We start from the raw sequence: 13,279 nt of genomic DNA on the forward strand, positions 1-13,279 counted from the left end.
CAGAGACAAGCTATTGCTCTTTGCTTCTGCCCATTACGGCCTCAGGCACACAATTTCCTCATTACTAATGCTATTGGTTGGCTTGGCAGTGTCTTCTTTGAAGAAACACTTGATCTCTGGTTTTTCATTTGAATTTATTTTTTCACCTCTTACTAGCAAGGAACTGGAGAAATAAAAGGTTAAGTTTACCCTCTGAAGTTCTAAGAAAGATGCTCTATTGAGTTACATCCCCTGCCTTTCTTCCTATAAACTTAACCAGGACCCTGGATGTCATCAGGATCCAGCTGTTGCATTAGCATGAGTTGATGTAAAATAGAGAAAATAGTAAAATTTACCAGCGAACATAATAGTCTGAGAAATGTCTCTACTCTTTGGTCTCATAGAAGACTGTTGTGTGCGTGCACGCTAAGTTGCTTTAGTCTTGTCAGACTCTTTACGACCCCATGGACTGTAGCCCACAAGGCTCCTCTGTTCTTGGGATTCTCCAGGCAAGAATACTGGAGTGGGTTGCCATGCCCTTCTCCAGGAGATCCTTTCCTACTTAGGGATTGAACCCACATCTCTTATCCTGCATTGGCTGGCACGTTCTTTACCACGAACGCCATCTGGGAAGCCCAGAGGGCTGTTAGCAAACACAATAATCTGAGAAACATCTTTACTCTTTGGTCTCATAGAGGACTGCCAGCTATGGTCCTGGTGATCAAAACAACACGAAGGAGAAAACCAGAGACTGGAAGAAATCGTAGTAACTATGCACAAAGGTATAGGAGGTAGATCATCTAAGCAAAGAGCAGATCATCTTCATCATTCTTCACTCACTTGCCCATTCAATCCCTCAGCCAAGATGCACTTACTGAGTGCCTATTATCCATTAGGAACTGAAGGCTCTCAGAAAATCAAGGTGACTAAGATGTGAACCCTGACTTCAAGATCCTCTCATTTTCAGCTTCTAACCAAAGCCTTTGTCTTGGGAAAAAATATCTACTGACATATGAAACTTTCAAAAGCTCAACGAAGCCTGAATCCACTAAGAATACCCTGTGTCAGACTGTCAGCAGTGAAAGATTAGCTTTTGCCTCTTTTGTTATTTTCTTAAAACTTCTTTAGATGGAAATATTCTTGGACCAAACCAAAGAGCTGCAATTGTGATAAAGAAATCATTCCCAAGCAAACTATGTATTTCCCCATCAGCTCTGGTGCTTCCAAAGGACTTGAGCTTGGATGCCTGCCCAAGTGGGTCCTCCGTTGACTGTACAGGGTATTTTGGATAATACACTCCACCCTCATTTTTTGGTTAATCCTCTAGCTTTCTTATAATGGTGAAAGACCACTGAAAAAGATATATATGTATGTCATGTGTCAACTCAAGCAAGACTGTCATGGTAGGGGAGTCCCTGACACAGCTACAATATCCATTGAAATCCTCTTGGCTTCTTTTGAGGATCACAGCTGTACTCTTAAGTGTCTGGATGGTGGGGAGAGTTTTATCAGTATTTATGAAGAGATAGGTTAGGCAGAATTGCAATGTACCAATAATATTTCCCAACAAATTATATTTCTGGCCATTCTAGAATAGCCTCTAAGCTAAAACAGAATAGCACAACTTAATCTGAAGGACAAACGTCTGTTTTACCAAAGGAAGTGCAACATAAACCTGCAAACTATAATTATCTTCGTGTAGAGCTAAGCCTACCTGATTTGTTTTTACTTAAAGGATTTCCAGTCTAACTATCTGTCCCAATCTCGGCTTGTCTGGGCATTGCCCATCTGTTACTCCAAGTCACAGGGATGGGCAACCTCTTTATCCTTTCTTCAGTCACCTCCTGTGAGGCCTACTTTCCAGGTCATCTGGAGTTGTTGCCGTTGTCTGGTTGCTCAGTTGTGTCTGACTCATTGCGACCCCATAGGCTAGAGCCTGCCAGGCTCCTGAGTTCATGGGATTTCCCAGGCAAGAATACTGGAGTTGGTTGCCATTTCCTTCCCTAGGGATCTTCCCAACCCAGGGATCAAACTCATATCTCTTGTGTCTCCTGCAATGCAGGCAGCTTCTTTACCACTGAGCCACTGGGGCAAGTCCTTTGTCTTGAGTAGACATCAATAAAAACACAACGAAAACATGGATGGAGACCATTTGTTGTGCATTGACCAAGTGCTTTTTACCCATTTAAGCACTTCAGACTACTTTCTTTTACTCCCCATAATAAGACTCTAAGGTGGAGGTACTTATCTTGAACTGAGAGGCAAGGAAAGCTCAGAGTTTAAGAAACTCATCCAGTACCTCAGAGCTCTTCCATTAACTGAGGTGTTAAATTAATTGGCAACAAATTAAGGTCTTGAGAAGGGAGGGGTGGCAGGAAAACAACCAAGATCTCTCCTTTACAGGCAGTTATTTTTCGAGAGTTCAGAGGTCCACTGTGAGAGCTGTGTGCAGCGGAGAGAAGGCTTACATCAAAACGGGGTCCAAGGACTTGGGGTAAAAAGGAGAGAAATCTATGTTTTAGTAAGGAAATCTTCCTATCGTTATATTTTAGCTATCAGTAACTTAAAAGTTAACCTATACTGCAGACAGATAGGAAAGTATATAATTCTGGTACTGTAGGTAAGAATGTGAAATTGAATTTTTCAGGTAAACTGCAAACCTAGTGATCTGCTTGATTTTAAATCCCACATTGGACATGATTCAGGTATCCACATCTTTGGTAGCACTGCCGCCTGCTCATGCCCCAAACTATTGTAATACTGGATGTTTAAATTTTTTGTGAAGATACATAATAGATCAACCACAGTCATAGTGAAAACGAGCCTTTACATCTTCCATCCTGGGACTTGAAATCCTTGCCTTGTGGACATGCATCTCTCCCTCAAATGTGGGGACCCTGCTTGATGTCTGTGACTGACAGCTATGCCAGTGCACAGGTGTATAATTAGAAAAAAAGGAAAGCGCTTGAGACTCAAGTGTACACTCATCATTTTTGTTGTCTAAGATCGACGAACTTTGACAGCTGAGCTTTTCATAACTGGTTCTTGGCTGACAGCAGGTGAAAAGACTTAAGCTGAGAATTAATTACACCGATACAAAGCCACCAAGGGACATGCAAGTGGGAGATGCTCATTGACCCCAAAGGATATAAAATTTCAGAGAAGCAGCAGCTGCGATGTATCAGTGGCCAGATGTTTCTGATGCTTGGGGAAACACATTATGTCAATAAAAGACATGATCTGTAATGAGAGTATATCAGAAAAAAAAAAATATAGCACCACTTTTCAGCAGATAGACTGTTTAAAACAACATGGTTTCTTCGTGTATAGCACCGATGACCAACAGATGACTAATAATGTTTTAATACTTTTGCTATTAAAAATTAGGGAAAATAAAGTAAGCATTGCTTAATAATATAATTGAAATTGAGAAATATAACCAAAATTAATATACCAAGGGGTGGGTGAAAATTTCATGTTCAGTTTCTGCTTCGGAGTTGAGATATCATAGGAAAATCATAGTTTAGTTAACATTTTAGAAGAAAATCTTAATTTGAAAAATCTGAATTTTGAAAAAAATACTTTGTGTGCCATACCAAAGTTATCAAAATGCAGTCATGTCATATTTTTTCCCATATAAGTGGAGAAAGAAGCACCCTTAAGTGTTCAGAGACACATAGGTGAATTTAAACAAATCACCTGCAAATTTGACTCATTACTTAAAAAAAAGTGGCAAAGTGGTAGGCTCACCTTAGGAATGTAAAAAATAGAGACTTCACTCAGTGTCATGTCTGAATTATTGTGAAATCTACTCCTTATTCTCCTGTCCCAAGTGTAACTCATTTAGATGAATCATTTGTACATTACAAATGAAACATTATATATTGGGTTGGCCAAAATGTTCCTTCAGGTCTTTCCATATCTTACACACACACATATATATATAATCTCATATATGTATAATATTAGGAATATTTTCACAAGAGTGAAGCCATGATGAGATGATCTGCAGTTGCTATAATACAGTAGTTGCACTATCTACTCGGGTCAGTTTGTGAGCTTCAGCAGGTCCAAAGTGTGAGTTGTTTTATTTCTCTGTGACAGATTCAAACACAGTACAGTAAACCACTTCCATATTCGAATATCCCCACTAGATCCTCCAAGCCATTTAAAAGGAACATATTCATCCTTGGTAACTGTTGCACTGTGTGATACTCATTAACTGTTGAACAATTCCTAGAGCTACTTCAAAGACTTTAAAAATAAAACAGACCTTCAGTTTTTTGGCAAGGAGATGAGAGCAAGCATGCCTCGTAATAACTGCTGCTTAGTTTACTGGGTAATCGATGTTATCATGAGATTTCCAAATCGAGGACTGCAAGGAGGCCCAGTACCTTATTCAGCACAGAGCCCACAGCCACACAGCCAATACTGATTTTTAGATTAGATCCACAATAACCATGCTATCCAGAATGGATGGGTTTAATTCATGGATCAATTCAATTCCTTACATGCTCTAATTTTATTCCAATTATGCTTGCTAGGTTGAGATAAAAATATCTCTGGCTTAAAAAAAAACAAGTAACACATTTTAATGAAATCTCTACTGATTTGCTTTTTGTTGCATTTTATTCTACATACACCCTCAGGAAGGGAAGTCTAAGAGGGAAGCCCCACCCTAGTTCTCTCATACCTTCCTGACTTCTCAGGAGAAAATCATTACCAGAGTCACACCGGGCAACAGAAACTTCTGATGCCACCTGGGTCAGGGTCAAGGAAGCTCATGTGTGGCCCCTGCCCCTCAGGATCTGAATTGTTGTGCTCCTGGGGCTTCCAAGTTCAACTGTTTGCTATCTACTCCTGAGCAGAGACCAGATGTGCAGGTGTGCACTGACATCAAGAAGAAAAATAATGAAAAGGAATTAAGGAATAAAATTAAGTTCAGTTCAGTCACTCGGTTGTGTTCAACTCTTTGTGACCCCAATGATTGCAGCACGCCAGGCTTCCCTGTCCATCACCAACTCCTGGGGCTTGCTCATGTCCATTGACTTGGTGACGCCATCCAACCATCTCATCCTCTGTCGTCCCCTTCTCCTCCTACCTTCAATCTTTCCCAGCATCAGGGGCTTTTCCGATGAGTCAGTTATTCGCAATCAAGTGGCCAAAGTATTGTAGTTTCAGCTTCCAATGAATATTCAGGACTGATTTTCTTTAGGATGGACTGGTTGGATCTCCTTGCAGTCCAGGGGACTCTCTAGAGTCTTCTCCAACACCACAGTTCAAAAGCATCAATTCTTCAGCGCTCAGCTTTCCTTATAGTCCAACTCCCATATCCATATATGACCACTGGAAAAACCATAACTGTGACTAGGCGGACCTTTGTGAGCAAAGTAATGTCTCTGCTTTTTAATGTGCTGTCTAGGTTGGTCACAGCTTTTCTTCCATGGAGCAAGCATCTTTTAATTTTAATAAAGGAATAATATTATTTCCATCATGTACTCTTTACAGGAAGCACAAATCAATCAAGTTGAAAAAAGAACCAACCTGGTTATTATACATCCCTGTAAGTGAATCACCTTTAAAAATGTGATGACCTACGGGGGAGGGATAGTGGTGTGGGAAGGGGGCTCAAGAGGGAGGTGATATACATATACATATATCTGATATACTTTTTTGTACAGCAGAAATTAACACAACATTACAAAGCAACTATACTTCAATAAAATAAATAAAATACAAAAATTAAATTAAGCTTTCACAAGGACAGTGTCAAACAGTAGAGAGGTATCAATTTTGACTGACTCTGTGTGAAATCAGTTTCTCGTAATATGACAAGGTATTGTCATAGGGTTCTCCTCTGTTTGGGGTGCACCGGGTGGCTCAGTGGCAAAGAATCTGCCTGCCAAAGCGGGAGAGGTGGGTTTTATCCCTGGGTCGGGATCCCTTCGTTGGCAAAGTAATGTCCCTAATAGGCATGGCATTAAAAGCTTATTTGTTTTTAAAATATAAATGCAATCTTGAATCTAAACTATTTGTATACAGAAGTACTTTTCAGAACAGGGAGCATTTGTGTCTTAAGTGCTCATAAAAACAGATGATTTAGCAAGTCTGTTCTTTTATATATACTTTTCTTTTTAACTTGGGAGGGAAAAGAAGGATTCTCATATAAGAAACATTCTCAACTGTATTGACTGAATAACTTATATGGGCATAACTGGAACACAGAAATGAGAAAGCAGGGTTCTTGCTCTCCAGAAAAAAAAAATATGGTATGTAAATTCAGTTAATTTATAGCTAGAAGACCAAAGACAGTCTTTTGAAGGTTGTTTAATTACATGAGACACTTGCATTTTAAGATGGTCTATATAGCATATGTAGGACTACTGATATATGTACATCAATAGAGAAAACCACAGACTATTTGCTTTAGGTTGGCTAGTCTATACACAGTTTAAATCTGTAAGTAATTAATCATCTCCACTGGTTTAATTACAATTCAGCACCCTGCCAATTGCCATTAAAATTCAAAGGCTGTTGTTGTGTCTTGTTGCTTAATTGTAGACTTGAGGAAACTAAACTTATGCTGAATGCAAAATACCTAAGGTGATGAATGCACTTGGTTATATCCTGACATAAATTCAAGAAATATAATGGGATAGTCTACCCAAACAAGATCATATTTCTAATTCATACATGATGCTAATCAAAAGTTAACACTGTGGCTACTTTATTTCTCAAACCAATAATATATTTCCCTAGTGATCAAACAATTGCCTCCAAGTGAGTGTATGATGCAGTTAGAAAGATGTGTTAATAAAATTTTAGAACTTGAACTGTAATGCTAAAGTGTTCCTAGCAAATTCCGATAGTGCATCTTTATTGAGCATATAGTCTCTCTGATTTTGCAGAATTTATTCATTCTATAGTATTTTGCAATAGCCTGTTAGTCATATTACAGTGTTGATCTCCTAGAACTTTCTATGTTTGTATCATAGCATTTTTCTGATCTACACATTTGGGAATGTGGGTAACTTGAAAATGTCTCCTTTCACCAACAAAATGACACATTCCTAATCAACCAATAAGCAAGAAGATGGCAAATACATGGTGGTCCATGACTACAGATAAGCACTACTACAGAGGAAGGCTTTTCACTAATTCAATAATGATTCCTTAAATGAAGTCAACAAGTTTTCCCAAAGACCCATTTACATGCACTAAGTGGTAGATAATAAATATTATTATTTTCAACCACTAAAATAAGTCTGAGTATCATTTGTCATAAAAGTAGGACTTCAAAGGGGCTTCCCAGGTGGCCCTAGTGGTAAAGAACCTGTCTGCTAATGTAGGAGACATAAGAGATTAGGGTTTGATCCCCAGGTCTGGAAGATCCCCTGGAGAAGGGCAAGGCAACCCACTCCAGTATTCTTGCCTGGAGAATCCCATGGACAGAGGAGCCTTGCAGGCTGCAATCCATAGGCCGGCACAGAGTTGGACACAACTGAAGCAATTTAGCATGCATGCACGCATGACTTATCAAAGAAAGATGTGGTCCAAGAATTGAGTACTTTAAAATCTTCGTTCTCAAAGGAACAACCACATCGGATTTAATTCTTTCTTTACGTTACAGACAAGACAAACAGGACTGGAAACGAATTGTAGAAAGCAGTTAGCTGCTTAAAACCTCCTAGATGTCAAGATTATAAGACACAAATAAATGTATAAGAATCAAAGTTCATGATTTTACCAGCATAAGAGTCATGTATGAGAAATGAGTTAGGGACATAAATATGCTGTTTAGGATATGCTGGTACCATAACTTTCTTGCTAATATTGATCAAGGCAAAGTAAATATGCAACATTTCTGTAAATAGTGTCATTCACAGGCCATACAGGCTCTAGGCAGAAAATATTTGTGACTGGTTCCACAGGAAGAATCAAAGTTTAACTATAATGGCACATAGATATTTGGAAGCAAAAGAAAGAATTGATGTTAATTGTGACAAAGAATTGTACTTTAAATCATTTCTAGTAAATTTGTAATCACCTTCTCTTACTGCATCAAAATAAGAAAGCTTCATATTTGCTGTTTAGATTGGCAAAAAGCTTTTCTTTAGATAAATAGTGTTGCTTCCACTCAGCCTTCCTTAGAGGTGTGTGTGTGTGTATGTGTGTGTGTGTGTGAAATTTTTTTCTTTCAATATATTCAATATTTAAACAAACTTCTAAATTAACCCAGCCAAGATCAATTTAGACAACAAACTTTTTGACTTCAAGAGAAACATAAAGCATTAAAAATCCAAATATGACTACATAGAGACATATTAAAGTTTTCTAAGCTTATTTTTTTTAAAAACGATATAATTGGACAAAAACTATGAAGATGATAAAAAGAAATATACAACAGTCATGCAACATATCATAAACCAGCTGTGTTGGTGATAAACGTTATAACTTCAGTTCGGATCTCCCCTTTGGGTTGGTATCTCCCCCTCCCTCAATGCGCACATATTGATACACCTCTACGGTAGTACCTAAGGGTCATAAGGACAGTGACATATGCCTATTTTGGCCACAGCTGTACCCTTAACACTATGAAGAGTGCCTGACACCTATATAATAATTTCATAAATACTTAAAATATAAATAACTATTTGGTGAGTGAATGAAGGAACACATTTCTCCACATAAAGTAAAAAATCTGAACATGCAGATTGCACCTTGTGATCGTCAGAAATACATGTTTCATTGGTTGACTCAATAAAAAAGACAAGAACTTATCCTGACTTGCTTAACTCCCTGTAACATAGAAGATATATGAAAGTTTTATGGTTTTCTTCCTTTTTTTGGTATATAGTTAATGAAACTGTTTTTTAAAACTGTGTTCAAATGAATGTTGCATGTCTAAGCAATCATTTAGGAAGACAATGAAGTAGAGTGAAGTGGAAGTCGCTCAGTCATGTCCGACTGTTTGCAACCCCATGGCCTATACGATCCATGGAATTCTCCAGGCCAGAATACTGGAGTGGGTGGCCTTTCCCTTCTCCAGAGGATTTTCGAAACCCAGGGATGAACCCAGGTCTCCTACATTGCAGGCGGATTCTTTTACAGTTTGGCCACAAGGGAAGCCCAAGAATACTGGAGTGGTTAGCCTATCCATTCTCCAGTGGATCTTCCCGACCCAGGGATCAAACTGGGGTCTCCTGCGTTGCAGGCGGATTCTTTACCAACTGAGCTATCAGGAAGCTATCAGGAAGACAATGACTTCATTCTAATCATGCTGCCATTGACCTAAATGTTTTATAATCTCTTTCCTTCTCTCTCTCTGTAACTTTCTCTCTGTTTCTCTCTCTCACCTTAATGCAGGCAAGCCTCAAAATACTCACCCAGTCCTGTCTTCTGACCTCCTATTTCACTTTCTTATTTCTCATAGCTAGGGCTATGGCTACGGCATTCTAAGTATATAAATTGCAAAAATAAAACATATTTTGGAAATCCCGTAGTTATTCATGATCTTATTTCAGTCTTAATTATCAACTATGTTAAAATTTCTATGCCAGGTAACTAGGTTCCCTCTCTATTGATTCTATCTATATATGTCTGTGTGTCTATCTATCTCTATTCTGAACAAATAAATCAAATATATATCAAATGTATATCAAATACATAAAATACATTTGATGTAAAACACACGGATTGCATTATGGGGACTTCATGAACTCTCATGTATTTATAATAAAGGAATCATATTTTAAGAATCCGTAAAACTACAATAAATCTTCAAGATTCAAGATTATATAATATAATATATTGTTGGCTCATTAATTACCTTATGTTAACATAAAACATTTAATTGCTAAGTTTCTTTATTGATAAAAAATTACACTGTATATTCGAAATATGCAGTGACAGTCAACGAAGACGTCTATCAGTTTAGTTCAGTTCAGTCGCTCAGTCGTATCTGACTCTTTGTGACCCCATGAATCGCAGCACGCTAGGCCTCTCTGTCCATCACCAACTCCCAGAGTCTACTCAAACTCATGTCCATCAAGTCGGTGATGCCATCCAGCCATCTCATCCTCTGTCGTCCCCTTCTCCTCCTGCCCCCAATCCCTCCCAGCATCAGGGTCTTTTCCAATGAGTCATCTCTTTGAATGTGGTGGCCAAAGTACTGGAGTTTCAGCTTCAGCATCAGTCCTTCCAATGAACACCCAGGACTGATCTTCTTTAGGATGGACTGGTTGGATCTCCTTGCAGTCCAAGGGACTCTCAAGAGTCTTCTCCAACACCACAGTTCAAAAGCATCAATTCTTTTGCACTCAACTTTCTTTATAGTCCAACTCTCACATCCATACATGACCACTGGAAAAACCATAGCCTTGAGCTATTTCAATTCAAATCCTGAAAGACGTCTATGAGTACACTGTAAACCACCAATGTAATTAGGGATATAAGGAATAGTTCTCAGTTATTCCCAGCTGGGAAGCCCAAGAATACTGGAGTGGGTAGCCTATTCCTTATTCAGGGGAAAGAATCCACCTGCAATGTGGGAGACCTGGGTTTGATCCCTGGGTTGAGAAGATCCCCTGGAGGGCGGCATGGCAACCCACTCCAGTATTCTTGCCTGGAGAATCCCCATGGACACAGGCGCCTGGCAGGTACAGTCCATGGGGTCACAAAGAGTCAGACATGACTGAGCGACTAAGCACAGCATAGCACATTCTCAGGTGGGACCAGTAAAACCTTTTAGAATCCCAACATGGATCAGCTTCACATTTCAGAAAAGTTTGTAGCAAACTATTTAAGTATAGCTTGCCAGTGTCCTTTGTGAAAATAAGTAGTGTTGCTCTATACTGTATTTTAAAAGACTATTTCATCATCACATGCTTCAAAACAAAATACAAACAATACTATTATATAAAATAAACAACCCAAACTATACCATTAAATCAACTATCCATTTTTTCCAGTAATATATATTTTAATAGGAATTGATTTAAAGCACTGGGTGCTTCTGACATTTTCTCAACTGTTAACATGTAGATGACTTAATTTGCAAAAAAGTAGGCAAAGGACGAATAAAAAATTTCCCTCACTCACCTACCAAAACAAACAAATCAAATGAACAAAACAACAACAACAAAACAGAAAATAAGAAAATAGGGTCATTGTTACCATTTTTCTAAATTCCATATATATGCGTTAATATACTGTATTGGTGCTTTTCTTTCTGACTTACTTTGCTCTGTATAATAGGCTCTGAGACAGCAAAAGAGACACAGATGTAAAGAATAGACTTTTGGACTGTAGGAGAAGGTGAGGGTGGGATGATTTGAGAGAATAGCATCGAAACATGTATATTATCATATGTGAAATAGATCGCCAGTCCAAGTTCGATGCATGAGACAGGGTGCTCAGGGCTGGTGCACTGGGATGACCCCGAGGGATGGGATGGGGAGGGAGGTGGGAGGGAGGGTCAGGATGGGGAACACATGTACACCCATGGCTGATTCACGTCAATATGTGGCAGAAACCACCACAATATTGTAAGGTAATTAGCCTCCAATTAAAATAAAATAAATAAATAAACAAAATTATACAGGAATTTGGTGATAAAAAAAAGAAAACAAGAAAATAGTAGAAAGAAATTTAAATTCCTCTTCCTGGATTATTCAACTGTTCTAAGGTACACAATCAACCAAGAACACTCTTTGACCACCTTCTTTGTATAAATGGTTTGGAGGATACAGAGAATGTGTTGGACACATCTAGGTGAAAAACCAGATTTTTGAAATGGAAATGGCCTCACAAATGAATGTTGCTAATTTTGCAAACATATAAACAGCCATACCTGAAACCTGCACATGAAGGTCACTCAGTCATGTCCAACTCTTTGCAACCCCATGGACTGTACAGTCTATGGAATTCTCCAGACCAGAATTCTGAAGTGGGTATCCATTCCCTTCCCCAGGGGAGCTTCCTAATCCAGGGATAGAACCCAGGTCTCCCACACTGCAGGTGGATTCTTTGTCAGCTGAGCCACCAGGGAACGACCCCCCCCCCCAAAAAAAAAAGCATAGCACTTTACAAATTACACAGTACTAACATGTATTATTACCTTATGTAAATCATACCCCTAAGAGAGAGATACTAAAAACTACCATTTCTCATGTGAAGAAAGCTCAATGGAGAAAACTACCCAAGGCTAGACAGAGAGTGACTGTCAGAATGTTAAATATTCTGAGATAAGAGTCTAAGAAGCTTACCCCCACACCTCAGTAGTTGATTGAACACTGTCAAGTAATTTTGTAGCATATGTAAAAACACAACCACTTCTGCTCTATTATACTACCTCTGTCCTAATGGAGAAGTCAGTGGAAATAAGAATGCCTAGTATGTGCTTGAACCTACACAAAGCAAATAAACATAGATGGTGGTTGAACAAGGGAAAAAAACAATGCATGTGTGCTCAGTTCTGTCTGACTCTTTGCAACCCCGTGGACTGAGTCCACCAGACTCCTCTGTCCATGGGATTTTCCAGCAAAAATACTGGAGTGGGTTGCCATTTTCTCCTGAAGGGGATCTTCCCACCCAGGGATTCAACCAGCTTTTCTGTAGCTCCTGCATTACAGGTGGATTTTTTTTTTCTTTTTTAACCACTGAGCCACAAGGAAAATCCAAGAAAAAAAAAATTAGTGTCATAAATGTTTACACTTAAAACGTGAATCATGGAAGCAAGGACAAAATCATCAAATGATAGATTCAAAAATTCTTGGGAAAAAATAGCACATAGTAAAATCAGTGGTTATTAAACTTCAGTGTATATAGCGACTTTCCTGGTGGCTCAAACGGTAAAGCGTCAGCCTACAATGTGGGAGACCCGGGTTCAGTCCCTGGGTCGGGAAGATCTCCTGGAGAAGGATATGGCAACCCACTCCAGTATTCTTGCCTGGAAAATCCCATGGATGGAGGAGCCTGGTGGGCTACAGTCCATGGGGTTGCAAAGAGTCGGACACAACTGAGCAACTTCACTTCACTTTAAAGTGCTTCTTACAATGCTAACTACAAGATACTACATACATCTGGAGACTTGGATTCAATAAGCTGAATAAGACTTAAAGCAATGTTTCCTAAATTTTGCTGTACGTGAGAATTATGTGGGTTGTTTTTAAAAATCCTAAAGGCCAGGTTGCAAGCAGAGCAATTAAATCAGAATATTGTACGTCCAGTGGTAGGAATAACAGTATCTTTTTTAGGCATTGTTTCCCTCACAGATTAACTCTAAATTGGTTAGAGTTTC

The 13,279-nt window shown here is 38.9% G+C and overlaps 1 protein-coding gene across 2 annotated transcripts in view; it reads right to left on the reverse strand.

Annotated features, from left to right (window-relative positions):
- The window catches only part of FGF14 (fibroblast growth factor 14), a 607,621-nt gene that overhangs the window by 72,776 nt on the left and 521,566 nt on the right, over positions 1–13,279 (reverse strand). The gene's annotated exons all lie outside the window — the stretch shown is intronic.

Source organism: Dama dama, chromosome 30 (genome assembly GCF_033118175.1).
Source record: "Dama dama isolate Ldn47 chromosome 30, ASM3311817v1, whole genome shotgun sequence".
In the NCBI taxonomy this organism is placed as follows: Eukaryota; Metazoa; Chordata; class Mammalia; order Artiodactyla; family Cervidae; genus Dama; species Dama dama.